The 18129-nt window shown below is 44.0% G+C and overlaps 1 protein-coding gene across 1 annotated transcript in view; it reads left to right on the top strand.

The window, feature by feature from the left end:
- Positions 1-18129, top strand: part of DNAI1 (dynein axonemal intermediate chain 1) — a 2249827-nt gene that overhangs the window by 1111946 nt on the left and 1119752 nt on the right. The gene's annotated exons all lie outside the window — the stretch shown is intronic.

Genomic DNA, 18129 nt, shown 5'->3' with positions numbered 1-18129 from the left:
ACACAAAAAACAGTCAGTAAAAACTAAAAGAAAATTCTAGCCAAGCTAGAATTTCCATTGTGTGATCTCTCAAACCTCTTGTATTAGAGGCACATGGATATATGAAAATAAACCTTAAGAACATCAGGTGTTTCAGCTATATGGCGATTCTGAATGCCTATGACTTTTCTCTCTTTAAACCGTTTAATGGACAAATTCAGGCTATAAAGCCAAACTGCACTACCGGTGGACATACAGATTTCAGCCTTGTTATGGCCTCAACAGCACAGCACAAGTGGATTGTTTCATTTCTGACAATAATTTATCCAAAATAACCTTTTTCGTTAATTTTCTATGACAGGAAAGTAAACATATGGGCCTGTACAACTCATTCCCCTTTACCATATAGATGGGATTAACCATACATGTCTCCAGTGTTGAGGAATCTCCCCATACTTAAATGACTAAGTGAATGACAGATATAATGGCACTATAATTTTATGCTGATTCTTGGGTCGTTATTACTAATTCTGTCTCCTCTCCGTGCTTTGTGTAGGTCCAGTTTGCATAGCTTTTTTCAATATAATCTATTTTAATTTCAGTATTTGAAGTTGCTTGGATGTTGCTAGTACAATTTATCACCTTCATTAGTGGAGTTAAACTGTTTCGCATAAGATTTTATAAATATATTTATAATCTGTTCTCTCTGAGAATAATTTTTAGAATCTATACACAATTTATCAATTTGCATGTCGTCAGTCCTACCACATCTATAAAATGGTTTCCTATTATTCTCAATATATTTATATAATTTTTTTTCATTTTTTTTCCTGATCTTATCTCATGCTGTTTAAGTTGTCTACCCTATTTGTTTATTCCGAGTTTTCAGTTACAGCTTGACGTCATTTCTGTTTCTTGTGTATTTTATCTGTAATCTTAATTATCTAATCTTAATTAAGTATCTTGTTCTTATGGAAATATATTCTTCTGACCTTACATATCTAGATCATGATGTTAAACATTATATGTTAAGTTGTCTAACTCGCCTTCATTCTTGCTGGATGGGTTCAGAGCCGATCCTTGGCTCTGACTCGGCCAATACTAAAGCTTGAGAGCTAATTCCACCGGCTCGAGGCTCCCCCATATCCCACAATGCTAGGCGGTAACTCCTCAGATCTCGTTTGCCGCTTAGCTGACGAGGTGCTTTTCCAACCGGCTCTGCAGGTTAGTTAGTTTTCTAAAGTTCTAGTCAAACTTAGACCCCCTTTAAATTAGTTTTCTATAATAATTTAGTTAGTTACTTAGTTTGTTAGCACTCCCTTACAAATATCTTCCCTTTCCTTAAATTTTTTCCAAGGGTTTTTCCCTTAGGCCTTAGGCCCCTTTCCACCCCTCCTAGTAGTTGGAGTGAGTGTGTTTTCTGTTAATTAAGTTAATTTAATTTAATTTTTAGTGTAATCTGTGTGTTTGTGTGAGTGATTGCACTAGTGTTGTCACTTTAGATAATGTCTAAAGAATCGAAGGTCTCAGGTTTTAAGAAGTGTGACTCGTGCTGTCAGAAGATGTCTCTGACAGACAGTCACACTTCTTGCGTGTATTGCCTGGGACCTTTAAACCTGCAGGACTCTTGTGCTGTCTGTCACGGCTTCAGCCCTAGAGTCCTGCAGGAACAAGAAAACAAATTGATCTTGAGGGGCTTATTGAAGCCCGAAGGTCCCCCGACCCAGTCTCTGTCGGGGAAACCTTCCAAACCCTCCAGGCAGTCGGCTCCAGTGTCTGAGCCGTCCTCTGGAGGTTCAAAGACTGTTCATACGGTTCAGACATCGTCTCCGGCCGGAGCTGATGATCCTAGACCTGCCACACACACCGTGTCCTCGGCTCCTTCTGGAGCCGAGACAGACAAGTCGAAGTCGGTTCCGATACCCTTGTCGGAACCGACTACTAGAAAGAGATCCAGGTCTCCTTCTATCGGCTCCGTTCATTCGGCCCCAGCGTCACCGCTCTTGTCTGAATGGAGCCATAGGTCACACTCCTCTAGGTCCTCCAGACTTTCGGACCATGATTTGCAGAGGGTGGTGAGTAGACTTCTTAAGACCGAGGCACTGGCCCAGATGTTACACAGCCCGACTCAACAGTCGATGGCTAACCCCGTTCCACTAAATATTCCTCCTCTGACTCTCTTGAGTTCAGAGCCGGTGCTGCTCGGAGCCGAGACTGTGGGAGTGTCAGAACCGATACCTTTTCTTTCGGCGCCGTCGTCTGCTCCGATTTCCTCCTTGGAGGGATCTCGGCGTCGGACTTCCCTCATCGGCTCTGAGGGGGCGAGTGGCATCGGACCCTTGTCCGACCCCGCTTTCCCTTTTGGTGCTTCTGTGTTGGTTAGTTCGGCTCCGACATCGGCTTCGGAGCCATCCTCGTCGGCGCCGGGGGAGGTTTTTGGCTCTTCAGAGCGAAGACCTCTGGCCCTGCCTGACAGGGGTGCCTTTGAGGTCATGCGGAGCGTGTTAGAACCAGGTTCTACTCCACAGTCGGCTCCATTAGCCCCTCCCTCCACAGTGCCTGCGGTGATTTCTTCTCACCCCCTTGCTTCGGACTGTAGAGAATCTGCGCCTCAAGTATCCCCAGTGGGAATTTCCTCCTCTTCCGAGGCCTCTCCTGACCTTGCAGGAGAACCCCCTAGGAAGAGACAGTGCAAGAGGAAGCACATTGACTCCCTTGAGTCTGTCACCTCTGACACTGATTTGGAGGATTCTGAGGGTTCCCCTCGTTCCCCCTCTGAAGATGTCTCCTTTGCAGACATACTCGAAATCTTGAAACAGAGGGGGAATTGGCCAGCACTTAACCCTTCAGAGGACGAATCAGTGTACCTTGAGGCGTTTGGTTCTCGACCTTCCACCTCCTGGGTGTCCCCTCCCGTTGACCCCCTCATGGAAGTGGTGGCGAGGAAGGCTTGGGCGGCTCCTGACTCGGTGGAACCCACCCCTAGGAGGCCAGCCAAATTTATCACTGCCCCCAAAGACAAGGAGTTTTTGTCCAAAGGTGTCTCTGTGGATGCCATGGTGGTGGCTGCAGCCACCAAGAAGGAACTAGCAGATACTTCGGTACCTGTACATCCTCCTAATAAGGAATCTAGGACCATGGACAGGTACGGTAAGTGGATGTTCTCATCAGCGACCTTTTCTATGCGTTCGCTGAATTACCTGTGTCATTTCACTCATCTCCAAAGGGACTTGCTCAAGGATATGAGTGAAGTGTTGAAGGACCCATCAGCTGTGGGGTTTTAAGATAGGATGAACTCCCAGCTGGTGACCCTTAACTCAGTAGTCAACTCCTCCATGCGCCTGATTTTGTACGCGGCTGATGGAGCGAGCAGGGCCGCAGGTACAGGGGTGGCCTTACGCCGTCATGCCTGGATGCGGCTATGTAGCTTTGCGGACCCTTTCAAGGCGTCCTTCACTAACTCCCCTTTTGATGGATCATCTCTCTTTGGTCCACAGGTGAAGTATACTCTGACAAGGTGCGAGGTAGAAGGTAAGACTGTTTCTGCCATTGGAGTCCGTTTTTCTACCCCTTCTAGGCCTTACCCCAAAGGTCAGAAGGGGGGGAAGATGTGGTTCTGCAAACAACCACAGGGAGTCTTACCAGACGCACAGAGTCATTTCCCCTCTAGAGGCAGAGGGGGGAACAATAATAATAGACGCCATCCTAGAGGCAGAGGGGGGCCTGCAGAATCAGGGTAGTCGAGAAACTTTCTCTAACAAACCCTTTCAGCACCCCTGAGGGGCTGCCCGACTGTCCACCTTCGGAGGCAGTCGGGGGAAAATTATCTCTATACCCAAAAGCCTGGCTTTCCCTTACTCAAGACAAATGGGTACAGTCTATCATATCCGAAGGCTACAGAATTCCATTCATTCACATCCCAAAACAATCCAGAAACTCCCTTCCAGATGTTCCACCCAGTCAAAGGGAGCAAGCAGCACTAGAAATTTCAAAGCTGCTGACAAAAAGAGCCATTCAACCAGTTCCAGCAGACCAACAAGGATCCGGAATCTACTCCAAATTCTTTTTGGTTCCAAAGAAGACAGGGGACTGGAGACCCATTTTGGATCTCAGCAACTTGAACAAGTTTGTCAAGAAAACAAAATTTCGGATGGTCACGCTGCAGTCCATTCTGCCCTTTCTGAGTCAGGACAACTGGATGTGCTCCATAGATCTCCAGAATGCGTACTATCACATCAAGATGAACAGACGATCCAGGAGATTTCTCCGCTTCAGGCTAGGAGCCAGTCATTTTCAGTTCAGGGCCCTGCCCTTTGGTCTCACTACAGCCCCCCGAGTGTTCACCAAATGCATGGCAGTGGTTGCCGCTCATTTGAGGGGCCAGGGATTCCAGGTATTTCCGTACTTAGACGACTGGCTCCTGACTGCCACCACCAGGCATCTACTTCTTTTAGCCAGAGACTACACTTTACGAACCTGTCAGACTCTAGGCATCTCTGTAAATTACGAAAAGTCTGTCTTGTCACCTTGTCAGTCTATTACCTTTATAGGCGCAAGATTAGACACAGTCAGTCTGTCAGCCAGACTCACGGAACAAAGGGTAGCAGACATCCACAAGCAGGTCTTTCTTCTATTACGACACAACAGGGTCAAGGTCAGACTGGTGTTGAAAGTCCTAGGGATTATGGCGGCGGCTATTCCTCTCCTCCCCTTAGCCCGCTTCCACATGAGGATCCTTCAGTGGATGCTTTTCACTCAGTGGTCATTTCAACTTCTTCCAATGTCCCACACTATCAGCATAACTCAGTCATGCAGAAATCATCTTTATTGGTGGGTCACATCTCCCCAACTTCTTCTAGGGAGACCTTTCATTCCCTCGCCCCCAGCTGCAACTCTGACAATGGACGCCTCCCTGATCGGGTGGGGGGGGGGCATTACCAGGGCAGGACAGTCCAGGGCACGTGGCAGCAGATCGAGTGCCACTTGCACATAAATGTTCTAGAGATGAGAGCAGTGCTTTTAGCGTTGCAAGCCCTTCAGGACTCTCTTCCCAAGGGGAACTATAGCAATTCAGAGGGACAATATGTCCATAGTGTGGTACATCAACAAGCAAGGCGGGACCAAATCTTACCCCTTATGTCGAGAAGCACTCAGACTGTGGCAATGGGCGATCTCTTCTCAGCGTTTCCTGATAGCAACGCACATTCCCGGCAAGTCCAATGTGATAGCAGACAGATTGAGCAGAGCAATTCTCATGCCTCATGAGTGGTCTCTGAAGAAATCAGTGTTGGAAGAAGTTTTTCGAACTTGGGGCCAACCTTGCTGCAATCTTTTTGCCACTCCCCAAAAAAGCAAGTGTCCCGATTTCTTCACCCTCTTTCCCCTACCAGGTCATCCCATCAGAGACGCTGTAGTTCACGATTGGCCTCCAGGACTCCTGTATGCCTTTCCCCCCTTCCCACTGATACCTCAGCTGATTCGGAAAGCCATCGCTCTGAAGGCCTCAATGATCCTCATTGCCCCTTATTGGCCTCAACAGGTTTGGTTTCCCTTTCTTCACCATTACCTTTTGGTGCAACCATGGCATCTGGACCCAGTTCCAGATCTCTTGACCCATCAATCGGGTCAACTGCACCAATCCCTTCCTTCTCTGAACCTCACAGCGTGGTTCCTCCAATTCCAACCTTAGCCAGGCTTCCCTTAATATCTCACTCAGTTAGAGATATTTTGATAGCTTCTCATAAGTCTTCTACCCGGAAGATTTATAGCAGCAAATGGAAACGTTTCTCCTTCTGGGCAGCGTCGAGGGAAATAGATCCTTTTACTGCACCTATTCAGTCCATTCTGGATTTCCTAGCTGAGCTTTTCCAAGCAGGCTCTTCTCCTTCCACTATCAGAGTTCAATTGGTGGCTATATCTAATTTTCATGTGGGTGTGTCAGAGTCTACTATTATGTCCCACAAACTGTGTAAAGCCTTTTTGAAAGGAGTCTTTCTTCTTAAGCCCCCTATTAAGGATCCACCTCCTCCATGGGATCTGAATTTGGTTCTAGCATCATTGATTCTACCCCCCTTTGAACCTGCGGCTTCATGTTCTATGAAGTTGTTGTCTTGGAAAATGCTTTTTCTAATAGCCATCACTTCAGCTAGAAGGGTATCGGAACTCCATGCTCTATGCTGTCGTCCCCCATATTTACTTTTTTCACAGAGATAGAGTATCCTTGCGTACCAATCCATCCTTTTTGCCCAAAGTGTCCTCTCAGGCAAATCTGAATCAAACTATTGATCTCCCAGTTTTTTTCCCCAACTATGTCAACAGGTCAGAACAGAAACTGCACTGTTTAGATGTTCATCGCCAACTTAGGTATTATTTAGACAGGACTAAACAGTTTAGAAAATCAGACCAACTGTTTATTTCATATGCGGAAGGCAAGATGGGCCTTCCAGTCACTAAAGTGTCACTTTCTAGATGGCTTACTTCTACGATTACCTTTATTTATGAGATCAGACACCAACAATTGCCCTCGAAGCCTAGAGCTCATTCTACTAGGGCCTTAGCCACATCCATAGCTTTTCAGGATAGGCTTCCTATTGACTCTATTTGCTCAGCAGCCACCTGGGCTTCCCCTCATACCTTTATTTCTCATTACAAGTTGGACATAGCCTCCAGAGACTGTGCCAACTTTGGTTCCACTGTTCTCAAGAGTCTGTTCCGATAGGCCACCCGGGACAAGGTGCTAGGGACGCGGTCCCATCCAGCAAAAATGAAGGCGAGTTAGACAACTTAACATTAAGAAGTTATGTACCTACCATAACGTTCCATGTTAGTTGTCTTCTTCTCGCCTTCTTTCTTGCGTCCCACCCTCCTTCCCCTAGCCTGGACAGACCTAGAGGAGATTGTCTTGTGACCTTCCAATCCTTATTCTCCCATGCTCTACCACCTCTATATTTTTTCCCTCTGTTAGGTTTAGGACACCTCACAGTCAGCCTTATAGAAGTGGGTTACCCTTCTCCATATTATGGAGTTTTTTTTGCTTGTCCTAGCTTTCAAACGAGATTTGAGGAGTTACCGCCTAGCATTGTGGGATATGGGGGAGCCTCGAGCCGGTGGAATTAGCTCTCGAGCTTTAGTATTGGCCGAGTCAGAGCCGAGGATCGGCTCCGAAACCATCCAGCAAGAAAGAAGGCGAGAAGAAGACAACTAACATGGAACGTTATGGTAGGTACATAACTTCTTATTTTTTAATTTTTGGCATTCAAGTGATTTCCCTTTGTCGCATTCCTTCTGCGGTTTCCACTGAATACATCATAGTGATGATTTTGCTTCCATATTATACTCTTGTTATTAATCTTTTATGCATTGGTTTAGATTTTAGTTTCACAGACGTATCTAGCAGTAATTTAAACTTTATAATTCTATGATTGCTGCATATCAATGGTCGTAAAACGTGACAGGAAGTAACGGTCATTTCATTAGAAATGCAAATAATGCCCTGTATGTTCCATTCCCTTGTAAGTTTGTTTGCAATCTGCAGTGACTGTTGTTCCTGAATATACTTTATAAATAATTTCTTTACTAATGTTGTTGGCAAATTTAAGTCTACAGCTACTATAATTTTTCCATCCTGTGTTTCCTGGAATATATGTATGATTTTCCACAGGTTATCAACACTTGACATTGGTGATATATACACTCCAAAACTTGTTATCTTTTAAAGTGTTGTCTTTATTTTCACAGTTGTACAATCTAAAACATTGGTGTTATCATCAAACATGTAATAATCACAGGTCTATAACAATTTATCTGATGTCTACGTTTGCTCGATTAAATATATGGGTTGTTGGAACCGGTCAGATCCTATCTCAGCACCTTATGCCAGAGTATTGAATCTGAGACCTCTGATTCCTCCCTACCCACAGTTCCCTCCTCCTAGCTGATTTACCTCAGATCTCATTTGCCACCCATTTTGTCCAGAAGTGTCCTCCGAGAGCTCTGTGCATTCATGATATGTGAAAGCATTTTTTGACTAAAATCTTCTACTTCTTCGTCTTCTACAAAGTTATTAGGTCTTGATTAGTTTTATGATTAGTTTAGGTGGAATATTTAGGACAAATAGATGGTATTTTTTTCAACTTTACATATTGTACTGCACTAGAATTTTCTAGTAGCATTTATAGAGGTGCATTCATGTGTGTGTGTGTGTGTGTGTGTGTGTGTGTGTGTGTGTGTGTGTGTGTGTGTATATATAAATTTATATATACATCAATAATTTAAATAATTTTTGCTATAGTGTGTTTTTTGCAGTGTATTTTTCTTTAGCATAACTTCTGTAATAGTGTGTAGAGTGTTCAGAGTGATTTATATAATTGGGGTAGGGTAATTCTTATTGAGTATTGCTCTGATGTTTGACAAGCCCACTGGATGCAAGAAGTGTTCAGCCTGTGGAGGCAAGGTATTCCTCCAAGAACCCTCCTCCAAGAACCCCATTTCCTTTATGTTTACTGTCTTGGTCTCTGTCATCTTCAGGACAGTTGCAGCATCTGTGCTGCCTTTGTTAACATAGCACTTTAAGGCAGAAAGGGGAATTTTATCCTCAAAGGTTTACTTCCCCATCAGACAGGGTCTACAATGCCCTATGAAGCAAAATTACCATCTGTTTCACCATCTACTGATAAGAAGAAGAAAGAGAAAAAAATCCAAAGAAAAACACAGGGACAAACAAGATTAGAGGAGACAAGAAGAGAGGAAGATAAGAAAAGGTTCCTAGCTCCAACCATTCTACTGGATCTGGCACTTAAGTTGCAGAGCCAGTCAAATCCACTTGCAACTCTAATCTGAACTCCTTCTCCAAAACCTACATTTTCTCTGGGCCTGGTTAGCCATTTTGTAACAAAAGCTACAGTTGAGATTAGTATCTGTAGCTTCCTCCTTGAGGTCTGGTCTATCCATCAGAAGCCTTACTGAAAAAGAGGTTGACTGCATGATAAGAAAATTCCTGAGGACACATAATCAGCTGGGGTCTTTCTGGTTCTGTCCCTAACAATTTTTGGAGCCCTTTCTTCCACTATGGAAACTTGAAAAAAAAATGCCCTTCGACCCTGTCCCATATACTTGCAACACCAACTCCTTTCCCGGAGCTGTCACTTATGGGTCTAAAGCCTTCCACTGCACTGTCATTTGATCAGACAGACCTGGAGACTTCAGCTTCCCTTACTCTTTTGATGCCAATGTTTTTGGAACCCCAACAGTTTTCAGAACCCTTTCTCCCTCTCAATGCTTCATCGCTAGACAACATGGCTGGGAGGTCCTCCTCAGAACTGACCTCTTTTGGTATTGGTAAATCTAGTAGATGGCTGACAAAGGTAGATTCTCCTCAGCTCCTTTAGCTGAGTCATCTTTTGGGGCTGTGGAAAGAGCCTTGGGTGGGCCAAGGAGACAGGTGCATGCATCGGGTTGTGATCCATCCCCACTCCCAGTGGATCCTGTGCCTGTTTCCTGTAATTCAAGTTGATAGGTACAGACAGACCCATTTAGCTTTGAGGCAGCTTGACGTTCTAGCTCTCAGTCTGATTCTAATGGGTCTCCATCAGAACACCTGAGACATGTCCCCCAAAGGAGGACATGTTAACAGAAGCATTTAGAATCCTCATCTGAGCCTGTCATTGAAGACATGGACTTAAATGATGGAGAAAGATCCCCCCCACTCCCTGACAATGTCACCTTTGGTGACATTCTAGAATTGATGGAGCGAGGGGGGAAGTGGTCCATAGAAGTTCCTTCTTTTGATGAGTCCATGTTCCTTGAAGCATTTGGGTCTGGTCCATTAACTTCCTGGGTGGTCTCACCTTCTGATGTTGTAATATAGCTTGTTGCTCAGCAGGCTTTGAAGGAGCCTAATATGTCAAAGCCCATTCAGGAAAAAAAAAACAGATAAAATCTTGGTTGCCCCAAAAGACAGGAAACATTGGTCTAAAGAACCCCCCCCCCCATAGATGATGAGTCAAGGGCATTGGACAGACTAGGGAACTGGACCTATGCATCACTGACCTTTGCACTTTGAGTGCTGAATGTTAGCACACCTGACATATTGCCAAAAGACTATCTAGGAGCTTTCCAAGTCTCTTTCAAGTAGCTTACCTTCAGAAGTTCAAAAGATGGTGGATGGCCAAATGTCTACCCTACAGTCTACATCAGATATGGCCAAGCGACTGTTGTCAAACACAGTTGATGGCACATCAAGGGCAGCTGGTGCAGGTATTACCATGCAAGGCCATGCCTGGATCCAGCTGTGTGATTTCGAGGAAAGCTTCAAGGCGTCCTTTGTCATTGATCCCTACAATGGTTCCACCCTGTTTGGACCTAAGGTAAAGAAAATGTTTACCGGGACTAAACAGGATGGTAAGACCTTGTCTGATATGAGAATCCATTTTTCTACTCCTCAAAGACCCTTTTCTATGAATCAAAGAGGAGGTAATGCAGAACATAGAATTTATAGGATGCCAGATAGACACAGTCCAACAAATTGCAAAATTCCCCGTTGCGAAAGTACAAACATTAAGGCTTATAGCTTATCAGGTGATGCAATGCCCATGCCCACAAGCAAGACCTATTATCCATCATTTATGGCTGATGGCCCCTGCTATTACACTGGTCCCTTTTACAAGATATCATATGAAAGTCCTACAGTGGACACTGGCAGTACAGTGGTCACAGAAGTTTCACTTCCTTCACACCAGAATCCAACTTACTCAAAATATATAGGACTCACATAAGTTGGTGGATTACATCTCCATCAATATTACAGGGCAGACTTTTTTGCCCAACCTGTTCCAGGGCCACCATCATCACAGACACCTCCCATCTAGGTTTGGGGGGGGGGGGCATTTCTAATGGAAGACAGTTTAAGGAATGTGGCCATCAATGGAAGCCAAACTTCACGTGTCTTGAAGATGAGAGAAGTTCTCCTAGCTTTGCAGGCCTTTCCAGACCTCCTGCCAAAGGGTGTGATCTCCAGTCACACAGACAATATGTCAGTGGTCTGGTACATTAATAACCAGGGTAGAACACGTTCATATAACCTCTTTGCTGAGCGGACATGTAAGTCTGGCAATGGGCGATTTCTTCCCACAGCTTTCTAGTGGCAATGTATATTCCTGGAATGTCAAAAGTACTAGCAGACAGGTTGAGCAGGAGTATCCTATTGCCTCACAAGTGGTCTCTGAAACAGACAGTGGCAGCAGAGATCTGATGAGTCATTATGTCTATGTCACATCCTCTATAAATGTTTGTGAATGTTTTTTAAAAAAATTTGTATAACGGCTTGAAGAAGACCTTGTCGAAAGCGCTTGCCGGATGTTTTAATAAACCAATTCTTTTACTTTCACCTCACTGAATGCTTGGATTATTGATTCTGTGTGATTTACAAGTTATTGTTCGGTGGAGTTGACTGGTGTTGCTGGAAGTTCCCAACAGTGCTGAATAGCAAGTAGTGACTTTTGTAGCTGATATTATTGAACTCAAACAGCATATGCTGTTGTGCCTAGCAGGCAGTCACGTTGAATACTAATGGACTTTGTGTATCCAGATTTCTGCATCTCCGTGCAACAGTTTTGACTTGAACAATTGGACTTGGTATTATTTTGTGTGTGCACGGAGCTTGTTGTGAGTGTTTACTTGTCTCTGCAATATTTTTATTGAGACCACCTGTTCGAGATCCAGTTCATGTGATGTTTCAGTCTTACTCCAGTCATTGATCCAGAAACCCTTTGAACCTGCAGCATCAGCAGATTGAAATTTTCTTTCTTGGAAGACTATTTTTATGATTGCTATCATTTCAGTAAGAAGTAAGTTTTGGAACTATAAGCACTTTTCTACAAGCTCACCCTTCCTTATTTTCCACAAGTATAGAATTTCACTGAGAACTAACCTCTCCTTCCTTCCAAGAGTGGTATCAGAAACATACTTAAATGAACAAATTGATTTGCCTGTATTTTTCCAAACTTTGCCACCAAGGGTGAACACACCCTCCATACCTTAGATGTCCATAGACACCTAACATTTTATTTGCATCATACAAATCAGACAAGCATTTTGCCTCCTTTTCTAAGTCTAAACTAGGGCAACATATATCAGAAATCATGCTTTCTTGGTGGCTGAAAGCTTGCATTTTTGTTTATAAAACAAGAGGGTTGTCTTTACATTCAAACCTAAAGTTTACTCTCCCAGAATGATAGTTACTTCGACATCATGTGCAAAAAGAGCACCTACTAGTGACATATGTCTAGCAGCAACTTGCTCAACAGCTCATACTTTCATGTTCCATTGCAAACTGGATGTGCAGTCCAGAGCTCACTCATCCTTTGTCTCTGCCCTTCTCAGGAATGTCCTTCCTTGCGTCCAGCCAGGTCCTTTTTAGGCAACTTGGGAATTTGTCCCACAAATTGAATAAAGTGAAAATTAAAAACATCGGATATGAAAGATATGCACCTACCATAACAATAGATCTGTGTTTTCCTATTTTCATCTGCTTCAAAATCCCTCCCTCCTCCCCCCTTTCAAATTGTCATTTTTACATCTTCTGGGGATCGATCAGATCTTGACAGGATCCGTTCTGTCAGCTCCAAATCTCATTCCATAGTGGACAGTCTTGTGGGCTTCCCTTTTATCCCCTTGTGTATTTACTAGAGACATCATGGAAACAGTCAGGAAACCAAGGTGAGGTAACTTAGTCAAGGATTTGTGGGTAGGGGAGGAGTCAGAGTTCTTGGATCCAGTACTCTGGTACCAGGCTCCAAAGTTGTATCCGACCAGATCTGACAATCCACACATTGAACCAGATGGAAATAGGACAACATGGATCTTTTGTTATGGCAAGTACATACCTTTCGTTTTTATTTTCTTATTTATTTATTTTTTCTAGGTCTTGTAACGATCTTTAATCTCTGTCATAACACATCTTCCTGTTTTTAGAATGTCTGTTACAGTAAAACATTTATAACCTGAAGAACTGGTTTGCAGTCATTTTTCTTTAAATGTGTTTCACAAACAATAGCGTCAGTCTTGTGCAGATGTAGCAAATTTACCAATAAAAAACATTATTACTAATGTTCCTAGCATTAACAATGATCACAGACACATCAAATGTTACTGTATATGAATTGTTACCTTTCTGACCAGGCAAAAATTCTGCCTTGTGTCAACCACATTATATTTGCTGCAAAAATTCTCTTCCTTTGTCTTCAAAAGTGTGTTCCCCAAATTAGGCTTGGAATGTTGTACACATTTCCACTTTTTAAAACTGTGCATTTTTCTTATAGGTATCTACCTAAAAATATTTTTATTCACACTAACTTGATTCTGCTTTCTGTATGTGATTTGTGAATAATACATCCTAACATCTTTATACGCTATGTTACGTAAAAGGGCTGTAATTTCCTTGATAGCAGGGATTCTGTGAAGATGAGATCAAGTGTACCAACATGAATAAAAACAGCTCCACACTTCCTTACATTAAGTTGTTCTACTGCCCTACTCATATTCTGCATTATTTCTCCCGCAAGCATAATACTATTTCATGTTTATTGTCATCTCTGCAAATGTATCAGTTCCTCCAATAATCAAATCTCCAGTTATATAATTTCTGACCAGATCTGAAGAATCCCCCATTTCAGTAATGTCTGCTCCATCAATGGTTACAAAGGAATGATCATCATCAACATTAGTCTTATTAACATCACTGTTTTCTGTGCTGAAGTTTTTCTAGTTGACTGATATTTCTGGATAGGTACATACCAAAGGGTGCAGTATGTTCAAAGGTGAATCTGTTGAAAGAGGAGTATAGATGGACAATGAATTCTTTTATCCTGCAGGATATGTTTTTAGTTACTAGCTGGACTAGGTAGAACGTTTTCTGAATGATAGATGGTATGGAGTGGTCAAAGGAGAGTTCATTGTCCATGAATATGCCCAGAAGCATTACAGTTCTTTCACCTTAAAAGGTATAAATGTGTATAATGAGACACTCTTGTTTATTCTATGTTGCTGTTCTCTCCCTTTCTCATTGTTCTGAGTACTACTAGTCCCTCATGTTGTAGTAAAGGAAAAGTAGCTGAATTATGGATTATGTCTGTACTTTTGTCTTTGCTTTTATCTGAAATGTTATTTTTCTGTGCTTTTCACAAACAGTGCAGTTTCTTTAACCTCAACAAACAACATTTATGCCAAAAAATTACCACACACAGTACTTGTTATGCTTAGAGCCAGATCATATAGTTGTAAAGTGTGATAGCTGTGTTCAGAGATTCAAACACAAGGGCCTTTTTAAACCTCACCATGCATATCAAATCTCTGACAAGTTCTGGTACATGGTGATGTGTCAGCAGCAGCTTAGGAGATGAAACATTTACAAGCAGGGGCCTGGTAGATGAACCATTTACAGGCTGCCTGTGTCCATTAGAGACATGGGTGCCATATCAGGGATGAATTTCCTTTTCCCAATCCAAGTATCCAAGTTACACTTGAATTGGGTTAGGGAGGAACTCCACTTCAAATGGATGGGGAAGCCTGTTCCAGAGAAGGGGTAGTCTCTGGGATACTTACCTGTCTCCATCACAGGCAAGATTTGCATCTTTAGAATGGATATTTCTGGTGATTATAGGTTCATAGGTTCATACTAGGCTATCTGCCCTAGGGCATTTATAAGCCTAGCCAGAGTGTGTTTGGCTTTCGCCACCCATTTTAAATTAATTTTGCTATGCCCTTTTTCGAGGTTAGTATACTGTGCCTCTGTCTAAAAGTGACACAGAAGTGATACCCGGGGTAAACCTACGATCTCCCATCCACTCATCAAGATTCCTCTTGAAGAGAGTCAATGAGGGACTCTGCCTAACCTGGACTGGGATTTTATTCCAGAGTGAAGGGAGCCTCTGGGTTATGAATCTGTCCCTCCAGCATGTCCTATTTATTTCAGTGCTGAGGTTCAAGTCTCTCGAGCGAGCTCGATGGGATTTGGACTTTCTGAGGTGCAGCATGTCCATTAATTCCGGGTTGGACATGGCTTTATACGTCAGGCACAGATCGCCTCTGAGCAGGCGGTATGCCACTGAGTAGAGCTGGAGTTTCTTTAACCGGGCAGCATATGGCATCTGTTTGAGCCCTTTGATCCTCTTGGTGAGGTACTTTTGGGGTCTTTCCAGTTGCTGCAGGTGTCTGGTAAGGTACATCCCAAAAGGGGCATTGTACTCAATTATGGGCCTGATGAGGGATGAATAAAGAGGCACGATAACCTCCCCTGATCTAGATGTGAATCTCTTCATGATTAGGTGGGCTATATAAAATGTTTTTCTAACCACTCTGGCCACGTGGTTGTCAAATGAGAGATTGCTATCAACTTGGGTCCCCAGGTCCCTAATTACTTCTTCTGTACTTAATGGATTACCACCTATGTGGTAATTTGTGGGCACTTTGTTTTTGCCAAAGGGGATGACTATACACTTTTTGGCATTTAGCTTGAGGCCATGGCTCTGGCACCAGTTGTCTGTTTCTATGAGGCCCTTTTGGAGGATGCTTGCGTCGGCTGGAGAGTCTATTATGGTGCCCAGTTTGCAGTCATCTGCGAACTTGGTCAGCCACAGTCCTTCCGTGTTGGCCTGTACCTCCGAGAAATATATACCGAACAAGAGAGGTCCCAGGACTGAGCCTTGTGGGATGCCACTTGTAACTGGTTTGGAGTCTGACATGGCTCCAGCAATTCTAACCATGTGGGTTCTGTCCTTGAGCCAGTTTGCAACCCATCTAGTGACATAGGGGTTTATATTTAAGCTGGTGAGCTTATCTATAATGCCCGAGTGGGGTATTGTATCGAAGGCTTTTGCGAGGTCCAGGTAGGCTGTATGGACCACCTTCCCCTTGTCAATGGCCTTGGTGACTGTTTCAAAGAAATCGACCAGGTTTAAGAGGCAGGATCTGCCCTTAACAAAGCCGAACCGGGTAGGATCCAGTGTCTGTAGGTCCCCAATATCTTTATTTATGAGGTCTATGATGATCCTTTCCATAGCTTTGCTGACCAAGCTAGTCAGGCTTATGGGGCGATAGTTTCCAGGATCCGTTGAGGCACCACCTTTGTGGAGAGGGACCACTGTTGCTATACGCCACTCGTTGGGTACATATCCTGTAGTAAGGCTGAGATTGAACAGAAGTTTTAGGTTTGGGTTTAGCTCTTCTTGGAGTTCATGTAGGACGCAGCCGGGGACACCGTCTGGTTCCATTGATGCTGTGTTTTTTGCTTTGGAGAGGGCGGCTCTTACCTGAGCATCTGAGATGTCAGGGGGGCAGCACTCTGCTGGGATAGATATTTGCCCTTGTGTTGCGGGGGGGGGGAGAAGTTTGCGCTGAACCTGTCAGCTAGGATGTTGGCAATGTCTGTGGGTTCGGTGTATTTTTTTGTCAATTTGGACTAATTCTGAGCATATCTGGGAATGCCCACCCAGGTTCCTAACATAACTAAAAAAAGCCTTGGGATTATCCTTAGTGTCCTGTGCAATTTTTCTCTCGAAGCTGGCCTTAGACGATTTTATGAGTGCCCGTAGTTTTTTGCTAATACTGATCAGAGATGCCTTCCCTTTTTGGGATTTTGCTCTATCATGGAGTAGCTTCCTCCTTCTATTGTATAGTTTGTTTATGGCTGGGGTCCACCAGACAGGACGTCTGCCTTTGGAGGATTGGGTCTTGGTTTTATTTGGGATTGCATGATCCATGCATTCCTGAAGGTGTTCATAGAATGCATTTATAAAGGATTCTGCGGTCTGGGCTGTATTTTCCACAGGCCCGGGGGCTTTGAAGGATTCCACCTTGGTTTTGAGGAGTGTGAAATTTGCTTTAGAGAAGTTTTTCACTGTGGTTTTCTGGGCAGGGGGTGGGGTCGGGATGTGAATATCCACTGAGATTAGTTTATGGTCTGATCTTACCAGTGAGGGATACACTTCTGGTCTGGAGCATAGAGTCCCCATGTTGGTGATGATCAGGTCCAGTATGTTTTCCCCTCTTGTGGGAGTGGTAACAAGTTGTTCCATAGCATTTGAGTTTATAAATTCTAGGAACCTTTGGGCTAGGGTGTTGGAGCTAGAGTAATGCTCCCAGTCTATGTTTGGGTAGTTGAAGTCGCCCAATATAATGGTGTTCGGAGAGACCTTCATATTTTCCAGTGTTCTCAGGAAGGCCGAGTGGGGTTCCTGAGTTTGGGAGGGTGGTCTGTAGCAGGCTATAAACTGGAAGGCAGTTTTACCCACTGTTAGTTGCACATGGATAGTCTCTGATGCTTCTTGCTGTGCCACCAACCTGGAGGTGTGGGTATCTTTGATGAATACTGATACTCCCCCTCCTTTTGTGGCTCGATCCAAGTTTTGGGGCCGAAAAGCATGGTATGAGGTATAACCTGGTAGTGCTGGGGTACTCTCGGGAGCCTTGAACCAGGTTTCTGTTACTGCACAGATATCAATGTTCTCCATGCTAAGGAGAGTTTTGAGTGCATGCATCTTGAGGTTTTGACTTCTGGCGTTGAGTAGCATTACTCTTAGTTTCTTATCCCTTGTGATACCTATGGAGGTGGGTTTGTCTTTTCAGCCTTGTCTAAAAAAGGCACTATGGGGGTAGCAAGAGCCTTTGCCAATATCCAAAAGCCCACGGGTGACAGGTGTAAGCCGTCCCTAGTGAAGCATCGTGGCTTGTCGAGCATGTCATCCCAGGCTGACAGGCATTGGATCCCCTTTGAATGACATCAATACTTAAGCCAATTGTTGAAATTGATCATCTTGTCTTCATATTGTGGCATCATTCTTGGTGAGGGTAAGATGCTACTCAAGGTCAGGGTCATACCGGCCTGGGCTACATGCTCAGAGAGCTCCTCTATGTCTCTTTTCATGTAGTCCAGGGAGGTACATCTCAGGTCATTCACACCAGCATGGACAATGACTGAGTCATATTTGTACTTGCCTTGGAGTGACCTGAGTGCTTGTGTTATGTGGCGGATCCTAGCACCCAACAGGCAGCTCACCGTGACCTTCACCTTGTTCAGCCTGGTGAGCGGGACGTCAGTGTGCCTGATGATAGAGTCACCTATTACAAGTGTATCAGGTGTGTTGTTTAGCCTTAAGG

The sequence above is a fragment of the Protopterus annectens genome, chromosome 1.part1, assembly GCF_019279795.1.
Source record: "Protopterus annectens isolate FY-2018-M chromosome 1.part1, PAN1.0, whole genome shotgun sequence".
NCBI classification, from domain to species: Eukaryota; Metazoa; Chordata; order Ceratodontiformes; family Protopteridae; genus Protopterus; species Protopterus annectens.
The sequence above is the reverse complement of the archived record's forward strand: the minus strand, read 5'-3'. Positions and strand labels throughout refer to the sequence as shown.